The 22,321-nt window shown below is 43.2% G+C and overlaps 1 protein-coding gene across 3 annotated transcripts in view; it reads left to right on the forward strand.

Annotated features, from left to right (window-relative positions):
- Window positions 1-22,321, forward strand: part of UBOX5 (U-box domain containing 5) — a 664,864-nt gene that overhangs the window by 456,346 nt on the left and 186,197 nt on the right. The gene's annotated exons all lie outside the window — the stretch shown is intronic.

Below are 22,321 nucleotides of genomic sequence, written 5' to 3' on the forward strand. Positions count from 1 at the left end.
AGCCATTTTCTTTAGTATTTCTTGCGGTGCCCAAAGCAGAAGCAGTTTGCAAGTGCCGGTCGGACGACTCCTGAAATTTTCGAATTTGAGTTTCAGAACCGAAGTCTTCACTAAAGCGAAGTACCCCGTTGGTGAAACTTTTTTCTTGCTCCATACCGATGTCAGTAAATGTTAATAATTGCATTACTTGTGGGAAGCAAATACCTCATAAGGATTTCCATTTATACTGTATTCCTTGCCTAGGCCCTGATCATAACGTGCCTAGCTGTCGGTTTTGTGCTAGATTTAACCAACGCACTATTAAGCGTCTGTGTATCTTTGCCTCAAAATATTTTGGAAACAGATTTAACTACCCTGAAATGTCATCAGATAGCAATCCGACTACCGGAGTACACAAAAAACGCAAAGAAAAGGACAGAGACCGTCGAGGTCCAGAACAGATGATGAAGCTTCTCCTAAGCCAGTCGCCGGTTCGTTGGTACTCAGTGAGGTGCTTTCACAGCCCCTGATACCCGCTACGTTCGAGTCGCAGGCCCCTACTGAGTCCCATGTGGAGTCTGGTACGCCGCGAGATTCTCAAAGTATTGTACCTGTGGATGTCTCTCCCTCAGATGGGTCCGGAGCCGCTGAGCAGGCACCGGCTTCTGAGGGTGTATTCAGGCCACATCATTTTATATAAAACTGCCAGCTTCAAAATCAAAGACAAAAGCAACTTCTAAAGCTAAAAAACTGATGCATGAGCCACGTGCACAGGCCTCTATGCCCAAAAAGCAGATGATCAAAATGACTGAAGACCTAATTACCTTGATCAGGGGTTCCCAACCCCCTCCTGATAAGAGGCCTAGGCAAGACCGTGATTATGAATCTTCAGATCAGGTTTCTATTTCTTCTGATTCCTCTTCTGATCAGGGATTATATCTATACCACCCTATGAGGATTCTGATGCAGAGGAATCTATCCTATCTGCATCTCCTCCTGAAGATTATTCCTTTGAAGAAACCTTGCATACTTTGAGGGAGCATTTTCACTGGGAGAGTCAAGATTTCTCAGAATCAAAAAAGAGGCTCAGGGATTTCCTTATTCAGCATAGGCCTTTAGCCATACCTCCTGTTTTAGACATTGTGGATGATGTGTTTTCAGAGTCAAGCTTGACTCCAGACTCCTTACCTCCGGCTCCTAGCAAGCCAGACAGATATTACAGGGTTCCTGACTCACACAAATTTTTATTTAGAAACCCTGCTACTGACCCTGAAACTATTTCACAGGGTCCAAAAGGTGTTAAGGCCTCAACAGCAAAAAATCCTACCCCCTCTGACAGAGATTCCAGGGCAAATGGGGAAATAAGATTTATACGTCTGCAACCTTGACAATTAGGGCCTTAAACTGCCAGTTTCATATGCTCAAGTATTAACAACATGTTATGGGATTACTGAAACAGAAAATGATGTTGATTTCTGAATGTGCAGAAAATAAAGAATTGCAGGAATTATTGCATGCAGCAGAACAAGTTGGAAAGCATACTTTGCAATATGGTTTTGATTCCTTAGAGGCCTCCTGCAAGGCCACAGTTACTGGATCTGTGATTAGGAGGCATGCCTGGCTAAAACAGCAAAATTTGCCTGATCGTGTTAAAGCTAAATTGCTGGATGCACCTTTACAGCATTATACTCTGGTATTAAGGCAGAAGAGGTTTTAAAGAAAATAGAAGACAAAGCTAAGTCTATGCAAACTGTAAAAGACTTCTTACAAGTGTAGCCACCAAGATTCAGTAGACACTGGCCTACAAAAAAATTAGTCCTTTCCTGTGTCCGACAGAGCTCAACGGGGCAAATCCAGGCGCCCTAAAGGTTCTAGATACCAGTCACGGGATTCTTACAGGTCAAAGCAGTGGGGTGCTTCTACCTCCAAATCTGGAGGAAATAAAGGGCAACTCTACAGTAAACAGGCTCAATGACTTCCCTCTGCCATCACCAAGCACTTATCTTTTGACAGCACCTTTAGAGGGAAAATTAGCACTTTATGCTCAAAATTGACAGTTAATAACCCAGGACAAGTGGGTGTTAAACATAGTATGTCAGGGATACAGATTCCACTTCCACACTCTGCCAATTGCAAACAGCTGGCCATTTCTGCCAAAAAATCAATGGGCAGAGGCACAGAAACAAGTTACGTCACTCAATGATATGGGGGCTATTCAGCCAGTACCAGAACAGGAAAAAGGACAAGGGTTTTATTCAAGACTGTTTTTGGTACCCAGAAAAGACAAGGCCTGCCACCCAGTACTGGATTTGTCAATTTTGAACACATACCTGGACATTCCAAAATTCAAAATGCTAACCTTGCAGCAGCTTCTGCCCTTGCTGGGCAAGAACGCTTGGCTGGTGACATTAGACCTAAAAGAGGCATACCTGGATATTCTAATAAGGGAATCGTGCAGAAGATACCTCCGTTTCAAGGCTGGCTTTATGCATTACCAATTCTCTGCACTGCCCCTTGGCTTATCTACTGTGCCCAGGGTCTTTACAAAGTGCCTGGCACCAGTAATTGCATTTTGCAAACAAAGAAGTATACAAATTTATCCTTACTTGGACGACTGTCTCATTCAAGCAGAGAACAAGGACATTCTTCTTCAGCATCTGGCGTTTGTGAAAAGGCTTCTAACATGCCTAGGGTACACAATAAACGAAAATAAATCACAACTGGTACCCTCTCAAAAGATAACATTCCTGGATGCAAGCTTGAATACAACTGCCCAGATGGCTTTCCTCACACCAGACAAACAAAGGCAACTGACTACTTCAAACTGATGGCAACAAAAACCCAGTTATCTGCAAGAGAAACTCTGCAGGCTTTGGGGTTCATGGCATCCTGCATTCTACTGATTCCATATGCAAGACTGCATATGAGGAAACTACAGTGGTAACTAAAAAGTTTATTGAGTCAACATTGTCACAGTCTGGAAACAATGATTCCTCTCATTCCCTGCCTACAACAGGAGTTTCTATGGTGGGCAAAGGCATGTCACCAAAACATGGGACGGGCTTTCACTCTACCCCCTGCCAGCCAAACCTTAACAACAGATGCATCAGATTATGCATGGGGGGCCCACCTGGTGGGAAGATGCATTCAGGGCATATGGACCCCAAAACAAATGCATCTGCATATCAACCCAAAAGGGATGTTAGCTGTTCAAAATTCCCTGACAGCCTTCAAGGACTTACTTCATCCAGGACAATTACTGATAGACGGACAACACCACGGTTATGTGGTACGTAAACAAGTAGGGGGAGCACACACTCATATCCCCTTTGCAGACTAGCCATGGCACTGTGGGACACAGCCTTGACTTACCTAGTACACCTTCATGCTCAATTCCTGCCAGGAAAGCAAAATACTCTGGCAGACGATTTAAGCAGAAACCTTATGGACCCTCATGAGTGGAAACTAGATCCACAAGTCTTCAGCATAATAACAAAGAAATTGGGGAGCCCGGACATAGACCTATTTGCCTCTCCTCGGAATTATCAACTGGAAATATTCTGCACAAAGACTTATCACAGACAAGCATGGAAAGTGGACGTCCTATCCTTCAGTTGGAAAAACCTATCAGTGTACGCCTTTCCTCCTCTGCCTCTTTTTCCCAAGGTCCTACTAAAAGTCAGACAAGAGAAACAAAGATGATACTAATTGCTCCGGACTGGCCCCGCCAGTACTGGTACCCAATCCTAAGGAATATGTCTCAGTCCCCAGCTTGGTACTTGCCTCAAATACCTCACTTACTGTCCCAGCAAAACAATCAGATCGTGCACAATCGGCTCCAAACACTGAACCTGGCAGCATGGCTGATCTTGTAGTTATTCAAACAACACCTCTCAGTAAAGCTGTGATGGATGTCATTTTGGAAGCCAGAAGGCCTAGTACTAGAAAATCTTATGCTGATAAATGGAAGAGATTCTGTGCTTGGAACACCAAGCACAAGGAACTGACACAGTAGAGCCAAATATTCCTCAAATTTTACAATACTTGACTGAGATGCTTGACAGAGGCCTATCTTTTTCATCAATAAAAATCCATGCTCTGCCATCTCGGCTCATTACAACACAGAGCCACCAATCTTTTCTCATCATTTACTAAAGCAGTATCTTAGAGGAGCCAAAAATGTAAGGCCTCACAGAAGATCACCAATTCCTGCATGGGACCTCAATTATATGTTTGAAAAGCACACCCTGCCTCCATTTGTACCAGCTGCTACTGCAGATCTAAAGTTCTTATAATGAAAAACAGCTCTGCTCCTGGCAATTACTTCAGCAAGAAGGGCCTCAGAGCTACAGGCCCTCATGGCTGTGGAGCCTTTTATCATATTTTACCCAGACAGGGTGTACTTCAGGAACAATCCGTCATTTATGCCTAAGGTGATTTCCAGTGTGGCTCTTAACCAAACTATTCATCTGCCAACTTTTTACCCAAATTTGCAGAACAAGGGGGAGCGGATTCTGCATTCCTTGGACGTACACAGACAACTAAGATTCTACTTGAGCAGGACTAAAGCTCTAAGAAAAACTGAACAGTTACTAGTGACATTTGCTGCAGGATCAGAGGGAAAGGCTATTTCAAAGCAGACTATTTCAAAGTGGATAAGCCACTGCATTAGTTTCTGCTACTTACACCATGACAAACCGGTGCCCAAGGACATTTAGGTCTCATTCCACCAGGGCTGCAGCTACATCAGCAGCTTTTCTCAGAGGGGTACCAACCAAAGACATTCTAGAGGCTGCTACGTGGAGTTCTGTTCACACTTTTACAAAGCATTATCATGTACCTCTCTACTCTAAGTCCAGGGCAGGCTTTGCCACTGCAGTTGGTCCTTATAGGCGCCCCTAATGCAGTGTAGCTCCAGCCTCCCATCCATAGCTTTGGGATTCTACCCAAATGTAATAACTGCAACAATGAAACATGAAGAACATAGTACAGTTGTGTACACTTACCCTAAATGTAGATGTTCGAGTGTATTCACTGTTGCAGTCCAGGTTACCCGCCCGCCATCCCCCTTTTATTCTGGAGTTTTCTCTTTCCTTCACTATCTTCTACAGCCTTTGTGGTGTATTTGCTTGTAGATGAAGGTAAAGTTTGTATTGTTGAATGTATATATAGCTTATATATATATATATATATATATATATATATATATATTTGCTCCCCATTTGGGGAGCACCTGACATCTGGGGCAAGAAAAACTAAAGAAAATGGTGTTGTCTGCTTGTTTTATCCCCCTGATGACCTGACGTCATGGAAGAGGAGACTGCAACCGATACAGGACCCAAGACTTGGGAATTCAGGCCGACTGAGGGCAACCTGCCAGCAGATTACCCAAATGTAATGACTGCAACAGTGAATACACTCGAACATCTACATTTATGGTAAGTGTACACAACTGTACTTTCCCAGGCGGACTTTCCTGGTAAATAAATGTTAAATAAATAAAATGAAATGTGTATGCCATGATGTAATGTGTTGATTGCATAAGCGTGTTCACCCTTGAAGCCCGCCAGGTGTTAACCATATTGATCGCTTTTGCAGTAGTCTTACGTATATTGGTTATATCCTGCCAAGGATATAACAGCCAGCCCACTTACAAAGCTTCAAGGCACATTCCACACATCAAAACAGTCAGCTCGAGCTGACCTACCTAAAAGGTTTGGGCACCAGACCCTTCAGAATTTTCCTGCTGCTGAAGAGTACACTCTTCTGATGTTTTCAAGGACCAGTTGTGCTGCTCCTTTGTTGGGCAGATAAGTTCTCTTTGGGGGAAACCTTCCATTTAAAAGAATGTTTATTTAATAATACTTTCTTTTTCGACAAAGATATTTTAAAGCTAAGGGTTTGTGTTTTACAGACTGTTATGAAGACTGTGTTGTACTTTAAACGAGAGAGCACTTTTTCCATATGTTTAAAAATTGTCTAAGGTAATCGAAAAACATTTTTCAGTGAAGAAAGTGTCTTTTTACATTTTGGGGCTGCAAAATGTTTTAAAGTGCTTTTTACATTGATTTATGTGAAACAAGTGAATTTTAAAGACTTTTAATTTTTTTACCAGCTTTTCCTGCTTGTTTGCACTGGGACAGAGGCACAATTTTTAGCTTGAACATAAAACAACTACCAGTCCTACAGTCAGTCCTTCTTCCAGTCACAAAGAGAAAATTAAGTCAACAGTCTTTTGCCCCCATATGAGGGTAGCGATTTGTCTCAGCTGTAGGTAGGTGATTCTGCTGTTGCCATTAGTTATTCCTTAGACCACTCATCTTTTACCCTGGATCTGTCTGGTGTAGCTCCTACAGCCTCTGTGAACCTAAGGGTTAGCTACACCCTCTGAAGCTGTTGGGGCAAGGGAAAGCCACTCTTGTCAGCCCTGAAAGAGGGAACAGGGAAGAATTCCCTGTCTTGTTAGAATATTGTATCCATCCTTGGGGAAACTGCTGTCGCCATGAATGTCATTGTTGGCCCCATATTTTCTATCATAAAGAGAAAAACATGCATTTACTCCTCAAATTTCCTTAGACTGCAGTAGTTTACTGGGTCTAGCTCAGGGTTTTATTCTGACTATTAATGCTTCTTAGGTAGCATTGTCACCTCAGAGTAAGACGTCCTGTTCGATTCTCAGCTAGAGCGTCTTGTGTGGAGACATGCGTGAATGGGCGTACCTTCATTGAAGGTTGTGCGTCAGAGCTGGCAACTCGGCATGTAAAAATCTACTGCCAATCATTAGCGGACCGGAGTTCCACTGTGGCGACCCCTAACCGGGAAAAGCCAAAAGACACACACAATACTTCTTATAAAGTAGCTTATGGTAGAAGACAAAGAGATGCGGTTCTTCCTGAAGAGATTTAGATTTTTAATCTGGACAGGAGGATGTAGGGGCAGATACTGGGTTGTTTCAATTTCTTGTTCATATTCAGAGGAGAGCTCAGTTTCTAATTCTCCCTGTAGGTGATTCTCTTTCTCTGAGATTGTTTCTAGAATGTGCCAACTGTTTTCAGTGTAGAATACTGAGGTTTCTTATTCCTTTAGAAAATACTGTGAGCTGTTACAGAAGGAATTACCAGAACCTTTACCCATTCCTCCAATTTTGTCAGCTTGGGAGGATGTGTGTCACTGTCTTCAGGTTTCTTGATAGCCAGTTGCCCCTAAAAAAGCAGATAAGATGTATAACTTTCCTCAGTCTTTTAAGTTTTTGTACACTTTTCCCAAACCAGACCTAGCAGCTGTAGCTTTAGTTAATCCTACTGCTGCTAAATTATTGACAAGTATTGGAAAAAGTATGCTTTTGCACCTCTGATTTTCAGAATTTGGAATTGTCAGGCGTGGCTCCTCTGTTGCTGAGGTGATCAAAATGTGTGATGAAAGGGGTGAGTTGATGCAGGGAATCTGTTATGATTTTTCTGCCCTCATTTTCTAAGTTTTCTTAGGGATTCTGTAACCCTCATCCAGTTTTGGCAAAAAAATAAACAGTCTCAACAAAATGCAGGTAAATACGGTCTATATGACAGTGTCGAATGGACTAAATAGCGAATGCTATTTAGTCGATCCGATACTGTCGAAATGGCAAAATAGCGAAGTCACGGAACATCAAATTTTTTCCGAGGGAAAAAATTTGGTGGGCCATCTTCGGGACTTTGCCATTTCCTCCACTATGGTGTGATCTCAGAGTTGGTACATTTAAGTAGGGAGGCGTGGGGGGCACAGCCCCCTTCATTGGGGGGTGTGGGGGGGGGGGGCAAAGCCCCCCACTTAAATTTGTGTTTAAGTTTTTACGGAGCAGCAAATTTTTTTCCTTGGGGAAAAAATTTGATGTTCTGTTTGTTCGATATTTTGTTTAGATATTATTGGTACGATGAAATAGCATTCGCTATTTTCATCGTACGATAATATAATATAGATGCAGTAAATATATGTTTATGAAGAAATGGCAAGGGAGTTCCAAAAATACATGAATCCCCCAAAACCAAGGACATACCTATTCAAGTGACCTTGTCTCTGTCCTCCCACCCTGGTAGTCCCCTTTCCTCTTCCAGAAAGTATGAATTTGTACTTTTCCCTTTGGCAGTGAATAGCTTCAGGCAAATGGGTACTGAAGATCGTTCATCAAGGTTACAAATGGCAGTGGAAGGAAATTCCTCCTTTCCAGGGGTTAATTCCCTGATCCACCAAACCAGGGTTTGATAGAACCAGTTCCTCCTTCCTATGTAGAGGAATGTTTTTAGTCACGGATGTTTTTAGTGTCAAAGAAAGAAAATGCTTGGAAAGCAGTTCTAGATCTTTCTTTCCTAAACTTGTTTATGATGGTGTTTAAGTTGATGTCATTTCACAGTCTGTTGCCTCTTCCTTTTCATTCATGTTTCCTGATAACAGTAAATTTAAAAGATGCTTGCCAACACATCCCCATTCATCCAGACTTCAGATCTTTCTTAAGGTTTTGTGTGTCTGGATCACATCATCTGTTTTCTGTCTTTCCCTTTGAAATGTCTAATACACCAAAAGTGTCCACAAAGTGTTGCTCTCCAGTTATAGATAATTGCTGGTACAAACCACATAGTATCCCTATAAACAGTGTATCTACATTTTTCTACATTTGTGCAACTTGCTTATCTTTGCAGAGTCATTTTCAAAATGTCTGTTCCAAAGCAGTCAGTCACTGCAGATGCCTTGATGTTTGCTTGGGGGTAACTTTCAGGAGGAAGAAAAGTGCAAGATGTGTGGGACACCAATGACAGACTCAAGCACATAAATATGAGAGATGCTTGTCCTGGTCAAGGCAATTATAACTCTCTAAATCATCTTTGGTCCCAAGGACCTCTACAAGTTGTTCCAGACAATACCACAGTCATGTGATACATCAACAGACAAGGGGGAACCAGGTTGTACCCCCTTTGTAGACTAGCCTTGTTAGCTTGGGATATAGCTTCACAGCACAGTCTCATTCTACAGGTGTCCTATATTCTGTCAGAGCAAAATTATGTGGCAGAAAATCTGAGCAGTACAAGGGCAGACCCTCACGAATGGCAAGTAGGTCAGTAGGTCTTCTAAGACTTCATCCACCTGTGAGGATTTCCTCATGTAGGCCTATGTGCCTCCTCTTGGAACAATCTGTTGGCATGATTCTGATCCAAGATTTACTATAAAAAGGCCTGGAAGACAGATCCCTTTTCTTTGGACAAGAATGTTCCTGTATGTATTTCCACCCTTTCCACTGATACCCAAGCTGTTTTTGTAGATTCCAAAGGAATACCTCAAGATTATAGTAGTGACTCCCTTCTGGCCTAGACAACAGTGGTTCTTTCTTTTGGAAATGGCCAGGGACAATTAACACAAGCTTTATCACAAACTGGCTCTACTTACACAAGAACAAAGGTGTTTGATGTACCCCAATCCTAATCAACGTCAACTGACTGCCCGGATGATAGTCTTAATTACCTTTAGGCTCCTCTTTACTTAGGATGTGCAGGAGCTACTAATGGAGACAAGAAAGCTTGCTTTAAAAAAATCATATATTAGTAAATGGAAAAGGTTTTCTAGTTGATGACAGCAGCATAACTAGCACCCATTCATGGCTAGTTGTCTGGTTTTACAATATTTTTGTAAGTTACTATCCTATGGCCTTTCTTACTCCTTCATCAATGTTCATTTCTCAGCCATGATTTCAGCATGTTTGCCTGTGGATCCTCCTTTCTCAATATGTTTTCATGTTAAAACATTTTTGAAAGGGATACTGCATAAGCAGCCACCAAGAAACATGGGGCCCGTTATTAGGATCTTAATTTTGTATTAGAGAAACTAACACTCCCTTTAAACCAGCTAACCTGGCTGACTTGAGGTTCTTAATATAGAAAACAGTTTTATTGATTATTTTGACCTCAGAAACAAGGGTATATCAGTTGAAAGCTTTTATGGGTGATTCAGCTCTCATTTTCCATAGAGGCAAGGCTTATTTTTAGAACTAATCCTTGGTATCAGAGTTTACTTTAAGCCATACTGTCCGTCTCCCCATTTTCTATCCTGAGCTTATGAACGAAAGAGGAAAGATACTGCATACCTTGCATGTTACAGATAGCTCGGGTACTGAGCTATCTTTACAGAACTAAATATTTCACATCTTCAAATTATTTATTTCTTGGGAAGGTAAGAAGGGATAACCTGTGTCAAGACAAACTATTTCTAAATGTAAGTCTAAGGCTTATTACCTTTAGTTTTGTTGTGGTTAAGTATAACAATCCCAGGCAGGGTCAAGGCCCATTGTTGTTCAACTTATAAACAAAGATATGACATCTTTGTCCAAGGAAATCATTGTTCCACTGTTATTCGCCATTCACCAGACCCGTCATTGAGTACAGTGCCCCCTTTGGTATATACCTGACCAGGCATATCGAACAACTGGAGCGTCCACAGTGGTTCCTCGCTAAAAGAATACATTGCAAAAGTAACTTGTCCTATGCAGATCCACCTTAAGGCCCTATCCCTGTGTCCTGTCTCCTACAGCCTGTTGAGGACAGATCTATGCCTGGCATACAAAGCATCGTCAGACCCCAGTTTGATGGATCTCCTGATGTACACAAAACAGGCATCACCAAAATTACCTGTTCTAAAGACTTAGACCTTGCCTGTGGTATAAATAGGGCCTGCTGGAGAGAGAGGTATGTATCCCAGAGACTACCCCTTCTCTGGAGCAGGCTCCCCATCCATGTGAAGCAGAGGTCCTCCCTAACCCAATTCAAGTGTAACTTGGATAATTGGATGGGGAACAGGAAATTCATCCCTGGATGTTCGTGTTGCACTGCTGTAGTCATTACACTTGGGTTATCCTGCCGTCAGGTGGTCCCGCAGTCGGCCCGAGTTCCAAAGTCTTGGTCCGGCGTCGGTTGCTGTCGCTCCTTCCCTGACGTCAGTGCGCCAGGGGTATATAAGATGCATCTGATGCCATTTTCTTCAGTCTTTCTTGGCGCACTGTGCCCGAAGCAGAAGCAGTTCACAAGTGCCTGTCGGCCGACTCCTGAGATTTTCGAAATCGAATTTCAGATCCGAAGTCTTCAATAAAGCTAAGTACCCCGTTGGGGCAACTTTTTTCTTGCCTCAGACTGATGTCAGAAAAAGTTAATAATTGTATTTCTTGTGGGAAGCAAATACCTCATAAGGACTTCCACTCTTACTGTATTCCATGCCTAGGCCCTGATCACAATGTCACTAGTTGTCGGTTTTGTGCTAAATTTAACAAACGCACTATAAAAGACGTTTTGATTTTGCTTTGCACTACTTTGGCCGAAGGTTCAATTATATGATGCCGTCGGATCAACCAACGACCTCAATACCGAAAAAACGCAAAGACAAGGATAAAGACAAGCATCTGAGGTCCAAAACCGACGAAACCTCTTCTAGGCCAGTCGCCGGTTCTCAGTGAGGCGCTTTCGCAGCCCCTGACACCCGCTACCTCAGAGCCACAGGCAGCTGCCGACTACCATGTGGAGACTTCTAGGCCTCTGGAAACTCAAGGTATTGGTTCTACGGAAACTAATCCCTCAGATGGGTCCGGAGCCGCTGTGCAGGCATCGGCTTCTGAGGGTGTTTTCAGACCTTCACAACTTACCATTAAAACAACAGCCAAGACAAAGGTACCATTAAAGGCAAAGAAACAAGTACAGCATGCTCCTGGACAGTCCTCCATGCCTAAGAAACAGATGCTTAAAATGGCCGAAGACCTCATTACTCTAATCAGGGGTTCCCATCCCCCTCCTGAGAAAAGGCCTAGGCAGGATACAGTCTGTGACTCCTTTGATCAGGTTTCCATTTCCTCTGATTCCTCTTCAGACCAGGGATACCCCCATGAGGACTCTGATGCTGAAGAATCTATCCCTTCAGCCTCTCCTCCTGAGGATTATTCTTTTGGGGAATCTTTACATACCATGAGGGAGCATTTCCATTGGGAAAGCCAGGATTATTCAGAATCCAAGAAGAGGCTCAGGGATTTCCTCTTATTGCCTCAACACAGGCCCCTGGCTATTCCGCCTGTGCTAGATATTGTGGATTATGTGTTCTCTGAATCCAGTTCATCCCCTGACTCTTTGCCCCCTGCTCCAGCCAAGCCAAATAGGTATTATAGAGTCCCTGACTCTCACAGGTTTCTTTACAGAAACCCTTCTGCTGATCCAGAAACTATTTCCCAGGGTCCAAAAGGGGTTAAGGCTTCCATTGCAAAAAATCCAGTACCCTCTGACTGAGATTCCAGAGCTTTGGATAGATGGGGGAAGAAAGTATACACTTCTGCAACTTTAGCAGTAAGAGCTTTAAATTGCCAGTTTCACATGCTTAAGTACCAACAATATTTAATGGCTCAGTTAAAACAGAAAATGCTTGCAAGCTCAGAAGCTCCTGATTGTAAAGAAATGCAGGATTTATTGCATGCAGTTGAACAGGTGGGAAAACATACTCTGCAATGTGGTTTTGATTCTTTAGAGGCCTCTTGTAGAGCCGCAGTTACAGGTTCTGTGATTCGAAGACCTACTTGGTTAAAAGAACAAAGTTTGCCTGATCATGTTAAGGCAAAATTATTGGATGCTCCTTTACAGCATGATACTTTGGTGTTAAGGCAGAAGAGGTGTTAAAGAAAATGGAGGATAAAGCTAAATCTATGCAAACAGTCAAGGATTTCTTACAGGTACAGTCACCTCGGTTTAGCAGAAATTGGCCAACAAAGAATTGGTCCTTTCCAGTGTCAGACAGGCCACAGAGAGGCAGATACAGACGCTCAAGAGGCAGATCTCAACCCCAAGGCTCAAACAGACGACAGTGGGGCACCTCAACCTCAAAAGGTGGTGAGGACAAGTCTCAACCTTACAGGAAACAAGTCACAATGACTTTCCCCTTCGTATGCCAAGCACGTCCCTTCTGGAAGCCCCCTTAGGGGGAAAACTAGCACTTTTTTCTCAAAACTGGCAAACAATCACCCAAGACAAATGGGTCCTGAATATTGTGTCTCAAGGTTACAGATTCCACTTTCATACTTTACCAAGGTTAAAAGGAATGCCAGATCTGCCACAAAATCAATGGGCAGAGGCACAAAAACAAATTTCAGCCCTCGTGGACATGAGAGCTATTCAAAAAGTACCACAACAGGAACAAGGGCAAGGATTTTACTCAAGACTCTTCCTGGTCCCCAGAAAGGAGAAGGCCTGGTGGCCCATACTAGATCTTTCAATTCTGAATACTTACCTGGATATTCCGAAATTCAAAATGTTGACATTACAGCAGCTTCTACCCATGCTGGGCAAGAAGACTTGGCTTGTTACTCTGGACCTCAGAGGCATACCTGCATGTCCCTATCAGACAAAGTTGCAGAAGATACCTCAGATTCAAAGCTGGTACAATGCACTACCAATTCTCTGCACTGCCCTTTGTGAAGACCCTGGGCGCAGTAGATGAGCCAAAGTGCCTGGCACCAGTAATTGCATTTTGCAGACAAAAAGGAATTCAAATGTATCCATACCTGGACGACTGCCTCATTCGAGCAGAGACAAAGGACATTCTTCTACAGTATCTGGCATTTGTAAAAAGGTTGCTAATTTCTCTAGGGTACACAGTAAATGAAAAGAAGTCAAAACTAGTGCCCTCGCAGCAGATTATATTCCTGGGTGCCAGCTTAAATACAACGGCCTAGATGGCTTACCTCATGCCAGACAAACAAGTTCAACTAACTCAATATTTTCAGTTGCTGGCAAGAAAGTCCCATCTCCCTGCAAGAAAAATTCTGCAGGCCCTGGAATTCATGGCATCTTGCATACTACTAATACCATCTGCCAGACTGCATATGAGGAAATTACAATGGTACCTGAAAAGTGTTTGGACTCAACACTCTCACAGTTTAGAAACAGTAATACCAATGATTCCCTGCCTACAACAGGAGTTTCGATGGTGGGCACAGGCATGTCACCTAAACAAGGGTCAGCCTTTTACCCAACCCACAGCCAGGCAAACTCTAACAACAGATGTGGGGAGCACACATGGCAGGAAAATGCATTCAGGGCAAGTGGACCACAGACCAGATGCATCTTCACATCAATCAAAAAGAGATGTTGGCTGTTCAAAATGCCCTAACAGCTTTCAAGGACCTTCTACATCCAGGACATTTACTACTAAAGACAGACAACACCACAGTAATGTGATACATAAACGAGCAAGGGGGCACTCATTCTTATCCCCTATGCAGGCAAGCCATGACCTTGTGGAACACAGCTCTAACGTATCAAGTTCACCTGCAAGCACAATTCCTGCCAGGAAAGAAAAATACTCTGGCAGACAATCTAAGCAGAAATATCATGGACCCTCACGAATGGAAATTGAATCCACAAATCTTCAGCATGATAATGCAAAAGTGGGGATGCCCAGACATAGATCTTTTTGCCTCCCCACTGAATTGCCAACTAGAAAAATTCTTTACAAGGTCTTATCACAAACAAGCATGGAAAGTGGATGCTCTTCTGTTCAGCTAGAAAAACCTAAAAGTTTATGCCTTCCCGCCACTGCCTCTCCTTTCATAGGTACTCCTAAAAGCCAGACAAGAAAAACCAGAGATGATCCTGATTGCTCCAGACTGGCCACGCCAGCGCTGGTACCCTATCTTAAGTAACTTGGCTCAAGACCCACCATGGATTTTGCCTCAAATTCCACACCTTCTGACTCAGCAAAACAATCAGATCCTGCACGGTCAGCTCAAAACACTAAACCTGGCTGCATGGCAGATACATTAGTCAAACAGGCAACACCTCTCTAAAGCTGTTATGGATGTCATTTTGGAGGCCAGGAGGCCTAGCACCAGGAAAGCTTACTCAGAAAAATGGAAGAGATTCTGCGCCTGGAACCAGGCTCAAAGCCTTGACCCTCTTGTTCCAAACATTCCTCAGATTTTACAATACTTAACTGAGATGCTGGACAGAGGCCTATCCTTCTCATCAATTAAAATCCACGCCTCTGCCATTTCAGCACATTACAACACGGATCCTCCTTTATTTCTCTCATCCCTTGCTAAAGCAGTACCTCAGAGGGGCTAAAAACATAAGACTGCCCCGGAGAGCACCAACACCAACTTGGGGCATCAATTTCATTTTGGAAAAACTGACCCTACCACCTTTTGAGCCAGCCAATACAGCCTATCTAAAATTTTTATCATGGAAAACAGCTCTGCTCCTGGCAGTAACTTCAGCGCGAAGAGTCTCAGAGCTACAGGCATTAATGGCAGTGGAACCTTTTATAATTTTTCATCAGGACAGGGTATCTTTAAGGACAAACCCTACCTTTATGCCAAAGGTGGTATCAAGTGTGGCTCTTAACCAAACCATCCATTTGCCAACTTTTTATCCAAACCCCCAGAATAAAGGGGAGAAACTTCTGCATTCTTTGGACATACACAGGCAGCTACGCTTCTACTTGGACAAAACAAAGGCTTTCAGGAAAACTGAGCAACTGTTTGTAGCATATGCTGCAGGATCACAGGGCAAGGCTATCTCAAAGCAGACTATTTCCAAATGGATAGGACACTGTATTCGGTACTGCTACACACAGCATGGGAAATCAGTCCCAAATAACATTAGGCCACATTCCACTGGGGCAACAGCCACTTCAAAGGCCTTTCTCAGAGGAGTGCCTACCAAGGAAATTTTGGAGGCTGCAACTTTGAGTTCAGTGCACACCTTTACAAAGCATTACCACCTGCCGCTTTACTCTAAATCCAGAGCAGGATTTGCCACTGCAGTTCTGCAGGGCCTCATAGCCAATTCTAACTCTTTGTAGACCAGCCACCCAACCTCAGCTTTGGCATTCTACCCAAGTGTAATGACTGCAGCAGTGTAACACGATGAACATAGTACATTTTTGTACCTACCATAAATGTAGATGTTAGAGTGTTCACACTGCTGCAGTCCAGGTTACCCTCCCTCCATCCCCTCTGAGCTAGCTGGACTTATCTATGCCTTTCTATCCTATACAACCTTTGGGGTGTATTTGCTGGTAACTGAAGGTACTGTTTTTACTGTATATTTTTGATTAGCAATATGTATTGCCTACCTACTTGGGGGCACCTGACATCTGGGGCAAGAAAAACTGAAGAAAATTGCGTCTGATGCATCTTGTATACCCCTGGCGCACTGACGTCAGGGAAGGAGCGACAGCAACCGACACCGGACCAAGACTTTGGAACTTGGGCCGACTGCTGGACCACCTGACAGCAGGATAACCCAAGTGTAATGACTGCAGCAGTGTTAACACTCGAACATCTACATTTATGTATTTTTGGCATCTATGTCTCTAATAGACACAGGCTGTAAATGGTTCATCTCCCAAGCCCCTGTCTACACTTATCAAGGGTACGAGAACTTGCCAGAGGTTTGGGTTCCATGGCTAGGCTTAAAAAGGCCCTTGTGGTTGTTAGCCTAATAAACACCTGTGAACTCTACCAGGGTCATGGTCATGGCTTTATATATGGCTGTTTGGAAAAGGTTTGATTCTAGAAGTATTCTAGAAGCAGCAAATCCCTTTAGTTCCTGGATCGGACTCTGAATCTTATATCTCACGGATCTGGACAATGTCATCTGGACCTTGCCAATTTAAGGCTAACTGCTCGGTTTTTCCAGTTCTATTGATGGCACAGGATAATTTCCTTTTCTCCGATGTTTTGCAGATGTTAACAGCTGAGTATCTTCATATAGACCCTTTTACAGCCCCAGTGGCAGGCATCTTGCATTTCTTATCCTCCTTATTTGCAAAGACCTCTAGCTTCTCTACCATCAGGGCTCAGCTAGCCTCCATGTCATCCTTTTGTGTGGGTTTTTAGAATAACTCTTTGGCCTCCCACAAGTTGTGAGAAGTCATTCTTGAGGTGTTTTTATCTGAGACACCCTGTAAAGGATCCCGCTTCCTTTTTAATATCTCCAAATCTTTTGGGTTTCTAATACTATGATGGGAATGGACCCCATTCCATATCAAAGTAAGTTCATGAAATTAGAATTGTTTCAATCTTTGTCAGCCAAAAGTGCTGTTCGCAACACCCACAATGTGCCCAGTAATGACTCCTCCTGCAATTTGTATGGGGTTACATGGATTAGTAACATATCTAAATATGACTGCAGATTCTGTTTTATATGACCCATTGCTCCTACTACTATTGGAACTGTCTGGGTATCTTTCTTCCACATTGCTCTCATTTTTGTCTGCAGATTCTGATATTTTATGGCTTTGTGTCTGTCTGTACACAAAACGCTGTAGTCACTGGGTGTGCCAACACGCAAAACACTGTAGTCACTGGGTGTGCCAATTTCAATGATCAATGCTATTTTTGCCTTCTTTTCTTGGACCACTATATCTGGTTTTCTAGCATCTACCTTTTGAACTGTTGGTAATGGGTGACCCCATGTGATATAAACTTCATAATTTGTATGCTTTGTGGCTCATATTTCCAGTGTTTTTCAGCCACTTCAGTACCATAATGTTTGCATAATCCCTGGTGCAACAGTATTGCCACATTATTATGCCTTTCAGTTTACAGTCCTTCTGCCATTAATATGTCACAACCAGCAACAAGGTGTGCGACTGTTTCCAGTTCGGTTTTACAAAACCTACATTTGTCCGTTTCTCCTACATGCTCAATGGACTTGTAAACCAGCGTGTATGTAGCCCACTATCTTGGGCTGCCAATATTAACCTTTCATCTCTTGGTTTGAACTTGCCTCTCCTTAACCATTCCTGCATTCATTTCTGATCAACATAAGGTTCTTCCAGAAGTTTTCTATACCTGCACCATATTTATGCATTTTCCACATTTCTTGCCTTCTCATCTGGTCCTTCACCTTATATTGTTTCTTTTGTTTTTTTGGCACATTCAGTTGCTGCCTGATTTTTATCTACTCGTGGTTTGATCTCCATTCCTGCTTGACGCTGATATGCTTCTACTAAATTAAGTAGAGAAGTCATCTTAGATTTCTTCTCCTCATGTTTCAAAACTTTCACTATGTTTGGGTATTGTGAGGTCAGCAGATGTGTGGAGTCCCATGATTGCAGATTTGTACATATAATCAATTTCAAGGAGGTCCATCCCTCCTTCGGAGAGGGGAATATATATAATCTTGGTATACACTGATTTTTGTAAATCATTTGGTGAGCAGGAAGGATCCTTCTTGGTTTCCTATCTAATCTATCCAGCATGTTTTGAAGCCAGTCAGTTACTCCAAAACTGTAAGTTAGGACAGGAAGAGCAAATTGGTTTATAACTTGGATTTTGTTTCCTAGATGTCAAAACTGTTTTAAGAATTAATTTGTCTTCTAAAGTATTCCTTACTACGTTTTATTCACGTTTTATTGTTGATCCTTCATCAATTCCCAAATATTTATACACTCCCTTTTGCTTTAAGATTTTTATATCACATTCTTGTCACAAACTGTTGTTTTCCTGCTTTAAAGGCTGCTTTTGCACATTTATCAAGACCAAATGACATTCTTATATCCTCTGAAAAGGTTTTGACAACTTGCAGCTGTACTTTCAGTTTGTCATCTGATGAGCTATACAGTTTTAAATCATCAACAAAGAGAAAATGAGAAGTATTTACACTATTGTTTACTAGGAGCCAAATTATAGCCATGGCCTAAGCTGTTAAGTAAACAGCTTAAAGGGTTAAGGGCAAGGCAGAATAGCAGCAATGACAGAGAGTCACCCTGGAATATCCCCCTTTGAATTTTTATCCCTGGGATAATAATTTGTCCTTTATCATAGCTTAATTGCAAAATGGTCTGCCACTGTTTCATGGTCACTGTAATGTAGTCAATCGGAGTAGGGTGTTTCTTATATATTCTTAAGCACTCTTTTATCCATGAATGTGGGATACTATCTAAAGCTTTTTTGTAGTCAATCCATGCCATACTTAAATTCTTACCCTTTTTACACTTCTCCACTATGACTTTAACAACAAATTATGTTCTTCGTGTTTAACTGTTGCAGTCATCACACTTGAGTTATCTGCCTACAGGCAGCCCTCAGTAGGCCCAAATATCAGTGTCTTCGGATTTCCGCGTTGAATGTTGTCACCTCTTCCATGACGTCAGGTCGTCAGGGGTATAAAACATGCAGCCAACACCATTACATCAGCTTTTCTTGCCGTGCGGGAGCCCGAAGCAGAAGCTGTTCATAATTGCTGGTCGGCCGCTACAGGAAATTTTTGTTTTTCCTAGTTTCAAGTCTGAAGTCTTCTAAAGCTAAGTACCCCGTTGGGGATACTTTTTTCTTGCTCTAACCGAAGTCAGAAAAAAATTAACAATTGTTTTGCCTGTGGAATGCAAATACCTCATAGATTTTCATTTTTACTGCGTCACCTGTTTAGGCCCAGACCACGACGTCCCTCTCGGTTTTGTGCCTTGTTCAACGCCCGAACTATTTGTCATCTGGCCATTTTTGTAGCTAAATACTTTTGTTCTATATCTCCGTACTCTGAAATGGCTTCGTTAAGCCATCCGACTACTGATCTTCCGAAAAAATGTAAGAATAAAGACAGAGACAGACTGCATAGGTCCAAAACTGCCAACGACGCTTCCGTTAATCTAGTCGCCAGTCTGCCGGTACTCAGTGAGGCGCTTTTGCAGCCCCTGATACCTGCTACTACAGATTTGCAGGCTTCTACTGAGACCCATTCAGAGTCCGGTATGCCGTGAAATGCTTCTTCGACTATGGAACCTGCGGATGTCTCTACCTTGGATGGGTCCAGAGCCGCTGTGCAGGCACCGGCTTCTGAGGGTGTATTCAGGCCTGCAGACTTTCATATTAAACAAACTACTTCGTTTTAAGCTAGAAATACTGAATTCCTCAGGCCTAAAGCTCACACTGCGCCTAGAAAACAGACGACCAAGACGCTTGGTCAGGCCCATATGCCTCAAAACAAATGCTTAGAATGGCTGAAGACCTTATTACCTTAATTAGGGGAAGCCAGCCTTCCCCCTCTGAGAGACCTAGAACTGATTTTCTTTCTGATTCTTCTGATCAGTAATCTGATATCTCTGTTCCTTCTGATTACCAGGATTTGCCCTTATCTACTTATGAGGAATCTGATGCGGAGGATTCCATTCCCTCTGCTTCCCCTCCAGAAGATTTTTCTTTTGGTGAAACCTTGCATACCCTTAGGGAGCATTACCGCTGGGAAAGCCAGGACTATTCTGAGCAAAAAGAGACTTAAGGAATTTTTACTCCTGCCTCAACACAGGCCTCTAGCTATCCCTCCTGATGTTCATCATGTTACCTTGCTGCAGTCATCACACTTGGGTTATCCTGTCGTCAGGCGGTCCCGCAGTCGGCCGCAATTCCAAAGTCTTGGTCCGGCGTCGGTTGCTGTCACCTCTTCCCTGACGTCAGTGCGCCAGGGGTATATATAATGCAACCAACGCCATTTTCTTCAGTCTTTCTTGCCGCGTGCTGCCCGAAGCAGAAGCAGTTCGCAAGTGCCGGTCGGCCGACTCCTGAGATTTTCGAATTTGAATTTCAGACCAAAGTCTTCTATAAAGCGAAGTACCCCGTTGGTTAAACTTTTCTTGCCTCAGACCGATGTCAGAAAAAGTTAACAATTGTATTTCTTGTGGGAAGCAAATACCTCATAAGGATTTTCATTCTTACTGCATACCTTGTCTAGGCCCGGACCACGACGTCACTTGTCGGTTTTGTGCTAGGTTTAATAAGCATACTATTAAAAAATGCTTTGATTTCGCACGACACTACGGTAGGAAATTTAACTACAACATGCCGTCGGAGCAACCGACTACCGGCGTGCACAAAAAACGCAGGGATAAGGACAGGCAGCCCAGGCCTAAGCCAGATTCCGAGGCCTTGGCTGATCCGGTCTCCGGTTCTCCGGTCCTCAGTGAGGCTCCGACGCAGCCCCTGACTACCGCAGATGTGGAACCCGAGACCGCTACGGAAATTTTGATGGAATGTACCAGGCCGACGCAGCCTTTTACTTCAGGCCCTTCCGATGACTTTGCTTCAAAAGACATCGGTGCTACAGAAACGCCATCAGTTTCTGAAGGTGTTTTCAGACCGACGACTCTCACCATTAAAACGTTTTCTAAGTCGAAGACTCCTTCTAAAACTAAAAGGACTGCACTTCAGTCTCCTGCTCAAGGCCCTATGCCTAAGAAACAGATGCTCAAAATGGCTGAAGATTTGATTTCTGTAATCAGGGGTTCACAGCCCCCTCCTGACAAAAGGCCTAGACAAGAGGAAGATTTTGCTTCCTCTGAGCAAATGTCCGTTTCTTCAGACTCCTCTGAGGACCAAGACTATTTCTTCTCTCCTTATGAAGATTCTGATGCTGAGGACTCTATTCCCTCAGCTTCTCTTCCTGAAGACTACTCCTTTGGGGAAACTTTACACACTATGAGGGAACATTTTCACTGGGAAGGTCAAGACTACTCTGATTCAAAGAAAAGGCTCAGAGAGTTTCTTTTACTCCCCCAACACAGACCACTTGCCATCCCACCAGTTTTGGACATTGTGGATGATGTCTATTTAGAATCCAGTTTCAACCCAGACTCTCTACCTCCTGCTCCGGCTAAGCCTGACAGATACTACAGAGTGCCTGATTCCCACAAATTTCTTTACAAAAGCCCAGTAGCTGACCCAGAGACAATCTCCCAGGGTCCCAAGGGGGCTAAGGCTTCTATGGCTAAAAACCCAGTACCTTCTGAGAGGGATTCCAGAGCACTAGACAGGTGGGGAAAAGGTTTACACCTCAGCCACCCTAGCTATGGGCATTGAATTGTCAATTTCATATGCTTAAGTATCAGCAATTTCTAATCTCAGTTAAAGCAAAGAATAACCACTCTCCTCAACAATCTGAATTGAAAGAAGTACAGGATCTGTTGCACGCCACTGAGCAGGTGGGCAAACATACCTTACAATGTGGGTTTGATTCTTTGAGGCCTCCTGCAGAGCAGCTGTCACTGGGTCTGTTATATGTAGGCATGCTTGGTTAAAGGAACAAACTCTGCCTGATCATGTTAAAGCAAAACTACTAGATGCTCCCTTACAGCAGGATGTTCTTTTTGGAGTTAAAGCAGAAGAAGTTTTAAAGAAAATGGAAGATAAGGCAAAATCTATGCAGACAGTCAAAGATTTCCTACAAGTACAACCCCCTCGCTTCAGCAGAAACTGGCCAACAAAAAATTGGTCCTTTCCAGACACTGACAGACCCCAGAGGGGTAAATACAGAAGCCCAAGGGGCAGAGGACAACCACAAGCCCAGTATAAACCTCG

This window comes from Protopterus annectens, chromosome 2.part2 (assembly GCF_019279795.1).
Source record: "Protopterus annectens isolate FY-2018-M chromosome 2.part2, PAN1.0, whole genome shotgun sequence".
In the NCBI taxonomy this organism is placed as follows: domain Eukaryota; kingdom Metazoa; phylum Chordata; order Ceratodontiformes; family Protopteridae; genus Protopterus; species Protopterus annectens.